The sequence below is a fragment of the Gorilla gorilla genome, chromosome 18 (genome assembly GCF_029281585.2).
Source record: "Gorilla gorilla gorilla isolate KB3781 chromosome 18, NHGRI_mGorGor1-v2.1_pri, whole genome shotgun sequence".
Classification (NCBI taxonomy): domain Eukaryota; kingdom Metazoa; phylum Chordata; class Mammalia; order Primates; family Hominidae; genus Gorilla; species Gorilla gorilla.
The window spans coordinates 67,053,536-67,060,416 of NC_073242.2; the positions used below are offsets into that span (position 1 = coordinate 67,053,536).

General features: G+C 38.6%; 1 pseudogene; it reads right to left on the reverse strand.

Annotated features, from left to right (window-relative positions):
• Window positions 1-5,201: 5,201 nt before the first annotated feature.
• LOC129527456 (actin-related protein 3B-like) lies at window positions 5,202-6,578 on the reverse strand (annotated as a pseudogene).
• Between the last annotated feature and the right edge of the window lie 303 nt (window positions 6,579-6,881).

The window sequence follows — 6,881 nt, forward strand, 5'->3', positions numbered from 1 at the left end:
GATTTCATCATTTTGGTGAAGTCCAATTTATCTGTTTTTCTTTTATGGAACATGTTTTTGATATTATATCTAAGAAACCTTTTCTTAGTCCGAGGTCATAAATATTTTCTCCTATTTTTTTCCCAGAAGTTTTACAGTTTTAGCTCATACAATTAGGTCTATGATCCATTTTAGTTAATTTTCGTATATGACCTAAGGATCTAGGTTTAGTTTTTGTAAATGAATAACCAGTTCTTATAGAATCATTTGTTGAAAGAACATCTTTTTCCTATTGAATTGTCTTAGCATCTTTGATGAAAATTAATTGACTATTTATGTGGGTTGGATTCTCAACTCCACTTAGTTCCATTGATCTATCTATCTCTCTTAATGTGGATTCTACACTGTCTTAACTACTGTTGCTTTACACTGAATTTTAAAATAAGGCAGTATTAAGTACTCTAACTTCATTCTTACTTAGCAAGATTGTTTTGGCTATTCTAGGTATTTTTGTATTTCTATATAATTTTAAAATCAGCGTGTCAATTTTTCCAATAATCTTTCTAGACTTTTGGCAGGAATTTCAGTTAATTTGTAGATCAATTGACATCTAACAATATTGAGTCATCTAATCCATTAACATGATATATCTCTCCATTTATTTAGGCATTTATCTGAGTGATGTTTTTTAGTTTTCAGTGCAAAGGTTTCACACTTATTTTGTTAAATTTATTCCTAATTATTATTGCTATAGTTTGAGTGTCTCTACCAAAACTCATGTTGGAACGCTTAAGAGGTGGGGCCTATTGGGAAGTGTTTGGGTCTTGGGAGCTCTTCCTTTGTGGGCAGCTTGGTACTATTCTTACACTGGTGAGTGAGTTCTCACTCTTGTGAGATTAGTTCTCTCAGGAATGGATTAGTTACCATGAGAATGAGTTGCTATACGGTGAGGTCACGCTTCATGCTTGGCCTCCTGGTACTTGCCTACTCCCCTTTGACCTTATTCTAACATGTTGTGACACAACACTAAAGCTTTCACCAGAACCCACGCAGATGCCAGTGTCATTCTTTCCAGCCTGCAGAACTGCAAGCCAAATATACCTCTTTATAAATTACTCAGTCTCTGGTATTCTGTTATAGCAACACAAAACGGACTAAGACAGAAAATTGGTACTGAAAGTGGGATGTTGCTATTTAGAGTCTCAAAAATGCAGAAGCATCATTGGAACTGGGTAATGGGCAGGAGTTGGAAAAGTTTGAAGGAGCAGACTAGAAAAAGACTGTATTGCCATAAACAGAGCATTAAGGATAATTTCAGTGAGGGCTCAAAAGACAACAAAAAGATAAGAGAAAGTTTAGAATTTCTCAGAGATTTGTTAAGTAGTCATTACCACAATGCTGATAAAAATATGGACAGCAAAGGCCATTCTAATGAGATCTCAGATAGAAATGAGGAACAAGGTATTAGGAACTGGAGACCAAGTCATCCTTGTTAGACCATAGCAAAAATTTGGCTGTGTTGTTTCTAAGGCTTTGTGCCCTAAGGTTTTGTGGAAGGCCAAACTTAAGAGCGATGAACTAGGGTAACTGGCAGAAGTAATTTCTAAGCAAAATATAGAGCAGCTATGTAGTTATTCCTTACTACATTCAGTGAAATGCAAAATGACAACGGAAGCAAACACAAAAATTTGAAAATTAATATCCTGGCCATGTGGAAGAGAATGAAAGAGCATTTTCAGGTGAAGAATCCAAGGGTGCAGCAGAACAACCAATACTAAAGAGATTAGCACTGAGAGAAGAAAGCCAGTTGACAATTATTGAGACAATTTTTTTAAAGGCCCTGAAGACATTTCAGAAATTTTTGAGGTTGCCTCTCCAGAGGTCTAGGAGGACAGAATGGTTTTAAGAGACAGAACCCATGCATCACTGCCCTGTGCTGTTTTGAGATCCTGCTCCTCAAATTCTGGCACAGCCCTCAGCAGCCACCCAACTCATGGCACAATCATACTCAGGTGTGGCTCAGGCTGCCATTCCACAAGATACAAACCATAAACCTTGGTGACACACAGTCATGAATCAAGCAGCCTCAGATACAGCTCATGACAGCACACTGGAGGGTGCAAGCGGTAAGCCTTGATGGCTTTTACAACCTTGTGGTACTAGTTTTGCAGATGTGCAGAATACAAGAGAAGTGGAGGCATGGTGGCTGCCACCTAGATTTCAAGGAATGTACTGAAAAGACTGGGAGCTCAGGTGGAGACTTGTTGCAGGGCCAGAGCCACTGCAGTGTACCTCCCCTAGGGCAAAGCTGAGGAGAAATGTAGGGTTGGAGCTGCCACAAAGAGTCTGTACCAGGGCAATGCCTAGTGAATCCACGAAGTGGACCACCACTGGGACTCCAGAACTATAGAGCCATTGCCACCATGCAACCTCAGCCTGGAAAGGCCACAGGTATCCAACTCCAACCAGTGAGAGTAGCCATGTGGCTATGCCCAACAAAGCAATGGAGGTGGGGCTGCCCAAGGCTTTAGGGATAAAAACTCCCCACTGTGCCCAGGAGGTAGCACATAGAGTGGAGAATTATTCTGGAGCTTTAAGATTTAGTGTATGCCCTGCTGAGTTTTGAACTTGCTCGAGGCCTGTCACCTCTTTCTTCTTTTGGCTTATTTCTCCCTTTTGGAATGGGACTGTCTGCCATATGACTATTCCACCATTGTATCTTGGAAGTAAATAACTTGTTTATTTTTATTTTTATTTTTATTTTACAGGCTCATAGCTAGAAGGAACTTGCCTTGAGTCTTATATGAGACTTTGGGCTTTGACCTTTGAATTGTTACTGGAATAAATTAACACTTTGGGGACCATTGAGATTGAATAATTACATTTTGTAGTGTAAGAGGGACATGAGTTTGGGGTTCCAAGGGTGAAATGCCATGGTTTCCGTGTTTCTGTCAAAAATCATGTTGGAACCTTTAAGAGGCAGGGCCTAATGGGAGATGCTTGGGTCATGCGGGCTCTGCCATTTTGAGCAGCTTGGTGCAGTCCTCATATAGTGAGTGAGTTCTTGCTCTCATGAAACTGGATTGGTTCCTGTGGAAATAGATTAGTTGCCCTGAGAATGGATTGTTATAAAGCAACCCATTGTACAAGGTTGTACCTTGTGTTTGACCTCTTGGCACATTCCCACTTCCTCTTTGGTCTTCTGTCATGTTGTGATGCACTGCTAAAGCCCTCACCAGAAGCTAAGCAGATACTGGTGCCATGCTTCTTGAACTTCCCAGTCTGGAGAAACATGAGCTAAATGAACCTCTTCGTACAGTCTCAGGTATTCTATTATAACAACATAAAACAAACTAAGACATTTATTTTTGATGCTATTGTGATTGGAATTGTTTTCTTTATTTCATCTTTGTATTGTTTGTTGCTACTATATATATAACCAATTTTTGTATATTGATCATATACTCTACAAACTTACTAAGCCCCCCTCTTAGTTCTAGTAAGTCTGGGAGGGGGTGTGGTATGTGAGTGTGTGTGTGGGTGCGTTCCTGGGATTTTCTGTATACAAGGCTAACAATAAAAAGAGTTGTCTATTTTCCATACCTTTTTTCCTTGACTATTGCACAAACTAAGACCTGTGGTGCATTGTTAAATAGAAGTGGTAAACACAGATATCTTTGCATGTTTCCTAATCTAGAGGGAAGCACATTCTTACCATTAAGTATGTTGGCTATAGGCTTCTGGTAGATGCCTTGATCATTTGAAGAAGTTCCCTTCTATTCATAAGTTGATGAGATTTTTTTTAATGTATGATTGTTGAATTCTGTCAAATGCTTTTCTGCATCTATTGAGGTGATCATATGGTTTTGTCCTTTATTCTGTTAATATAGTTTATTACATTGATTTTCGGATGTTAAGTCAACCTCACATTCCTGAGATAAACTTCATTTGATTATGGTATAAAATCCTTTTCATATGTTGCTCAATTACATTTGCTAATATTTGGTTAAGAATTTTTATGTCTAGGTTCACAAGGGATATTGGTATATAGCAGTGTTTGCTTGTAATGTCTTTGTCTTGTTTTGATATCAGGGTAATATTGATATCTAATGAAATAAAGTTAATTGGGAAGTTTCCTTCATCCTCTATTTGCTGAATAAAGTTTTTGTAACATTGGTATTATTTCCTCCCTTAGTAGTTTGATAGAATTCACCAGTGAAGTATATTTTTTCTCTATAGGAAGATTTGAAATTACTGATGCAATTTCTTTACTTGATATTCGTATTTGTTTTTTTTTTCTTTTTCCTTGTGTCAGTTTTGGTAATTTGTGTCTTTCTAGGAATTGTTCTATTTTATCTAAGTTGTCAAATTTTTTGCCTTAAAGTTATTATGCTATTTTCTTAACATCCTTTTAAGGGTAGGGTCTGTGGTGATATTTCTCTTTGATTCTTGATTTTGGGATTAGTGTCTTCTTTCTTTTTTCTTGGTCAATTTAACTAAATATTATTTATCTTCTTGACTTTCTGAAATAAGCAATTTTGGGTTTCTTTGGTTGTTTTTAATGTTATCCTGTTCTGTATTTCTCGTTTTCCACTGTGACATTTTTATTTCATACATCCTACTTACTTTCGGCTTGGTTTACTCATCTTTTTCTGGAGTCTTAAGATGGAAGTTTTAATTATCAATTTTAGATTATTTTTTCTTTCTGTTTTTAAAGCTATACATTTTCCTCTATACTCTGCTTTAATTGTATCCTGTAAATATTGCTATGTTTTTGGTTTTTTGTATTTTAAGTTTATAACATTTTATTTATAAAAATAGGCTGGGGGAAAAGGATTTATACCACTGCATTCTTTCCTGGGGGAGAACTATTTTGGGCCATTTTTGAAATTTCTTTTCCTCTTAACAATTTTCAGAGTCACATTTGAATTCCTTCAGAATGGTATTTGTCAACAAAAAAGTTCAAGTGAAAAGGAGGAGGGAAACTGGGGAAGCATGAAGAAAGGGAGTGAGAGAAGAAGGAGTGGGCTTACAACAGTCAACACATAAAGAGATGGCTTTTACTGAAACGACTCTGTCCTGTGCCTCATGCACTAGGTGATGCAAGCATGCTGCTCAGACATCAACACCAAATGTCATTTAGAAATGGTAGTCTTCTCTGGGTTCTGAAGGACACTTGTTCCCCAACATGACACTATTAAATGATGCTTTCAAGGCAGACACTAAGACATTACTCCAAAGAGAAGGCTCTGGTGGCAGATGCTGGGGCCATATTCTTTATAGTCCTTCTTGGTGTGACAGACCTGAAATAACTCCAGAGTTGAGGCTAGGATTAAGCTTCCAAACCATAAGGCATAGTGCTGCATGTGACGGATTACCACCCGAACCTCTGTAAGCTTAGGTTTGATTATCCTGCCACTGAGCTCCTTACTGAGTTTTAATCTGGCATGTACCACTCTTCAAATCTCTCTGTAGTTGAGATTCATATCCCTGAATATGGCCAAACCCCTTGAAAGAACAACATTCTTATACAGTGGACAATGCACATCAATGGGACAGTTTTGTATTCATCAACAATATTCAAGATGGATTCCATAAAGTCTGGGTTGGCAAACTCTGGGTAAAAAAATATTTCAGGTTGCAGGAGCCTTTTGTAACCAGCGTCTATTATGAACTTCTCCTGGTTGATCACATTGATACCTGTGTACTGTTTGATCCACTTCCAGGTATCCACATCATACTTAGCAAATTCCTTGACTATATCAGGGCAAAAGTAACAGTATTTCTCCTTAATGGCTTTTGTGGTCTCCAGTGACTGCTCAAGAGGGATTCCTACCTCCCTCTCCCTTAGCAGTCGTTGAATGAAATACACAGTATCACCTACAATCAGGATGTGATTGATGCAGCTCTCAATTACATAACCTTCTACAACTGGGAGAATGAGGGTGACTCCATCTCCTTTGTCAATGACTGTACTCATTAACATATATTCACCCACTTGTTGAGATGTCCAAGATACTTCCAAGGCTAGTACCTCCTGAACTATAGTGTAGAATCCTGGTACATTAAATAGTTCAAACATAATTTCTGCAAAAAATGCTCTGTATTTTCTAGTGTATTCAGTGGAAGTTCTGTCATTAAAAATTAATGGTCCTCAGATTCTGCTCAAAGATATTTAAAGACCACTTGCTCCATGAACCTTTCCATAATATCCCAGTCTTCAGTGATTCCATGTCATATTGACCACTTTGTAGCATACATAGATTTATCAATGGCTTCATCCTGTATGAAAAAGTCAAGGTCATCAACTCCCCTCAACATTCTCCCTTGGGCTTTTTCAACTACCTTTGCTGACTCTCTGATAGAAATGCATGAAAGAATAGTAAACTATGGCTCAGTGTTGCCTGCATAGCCAAGCTCAGAATATCTACTGAGGTGATCACAGGGCTGAGACCCAGAGCAGTGGGTACAACTCAATCTCCAGGTGTGGGCTGGATGTCAGGGGCTGAGAGCAAGGCAATGGAGGAGCCAGGGTGGGCACTGAGTGGCTCTTACCTGATGCCACAGTCTGCCACACAGGAAGGCAGGAACCCCGCCATGCTTGGAATACACAACACTTAGCCCCACTGGCCACCCTGGAGCACCCTGCCACCATCCACTTGGCAACCCACTCACCCCATACACCCTGTCTCCTGAGTGTTTCCACTTTTATTCATTTTAAGATATATTGTAGATGGGTGCAGCAAACCACATGGCACGTGTATACCTATGTAACAAACTTGCACGTTCTTCACATGTATCCCAGAACTTAAAGTACGATAAATTTTAAAAAAGCAATATTTTAAAGGATCAACCTACTATTTGACAGTCATGGAAATAGTGAATGGGAATTAAAGGGAAAA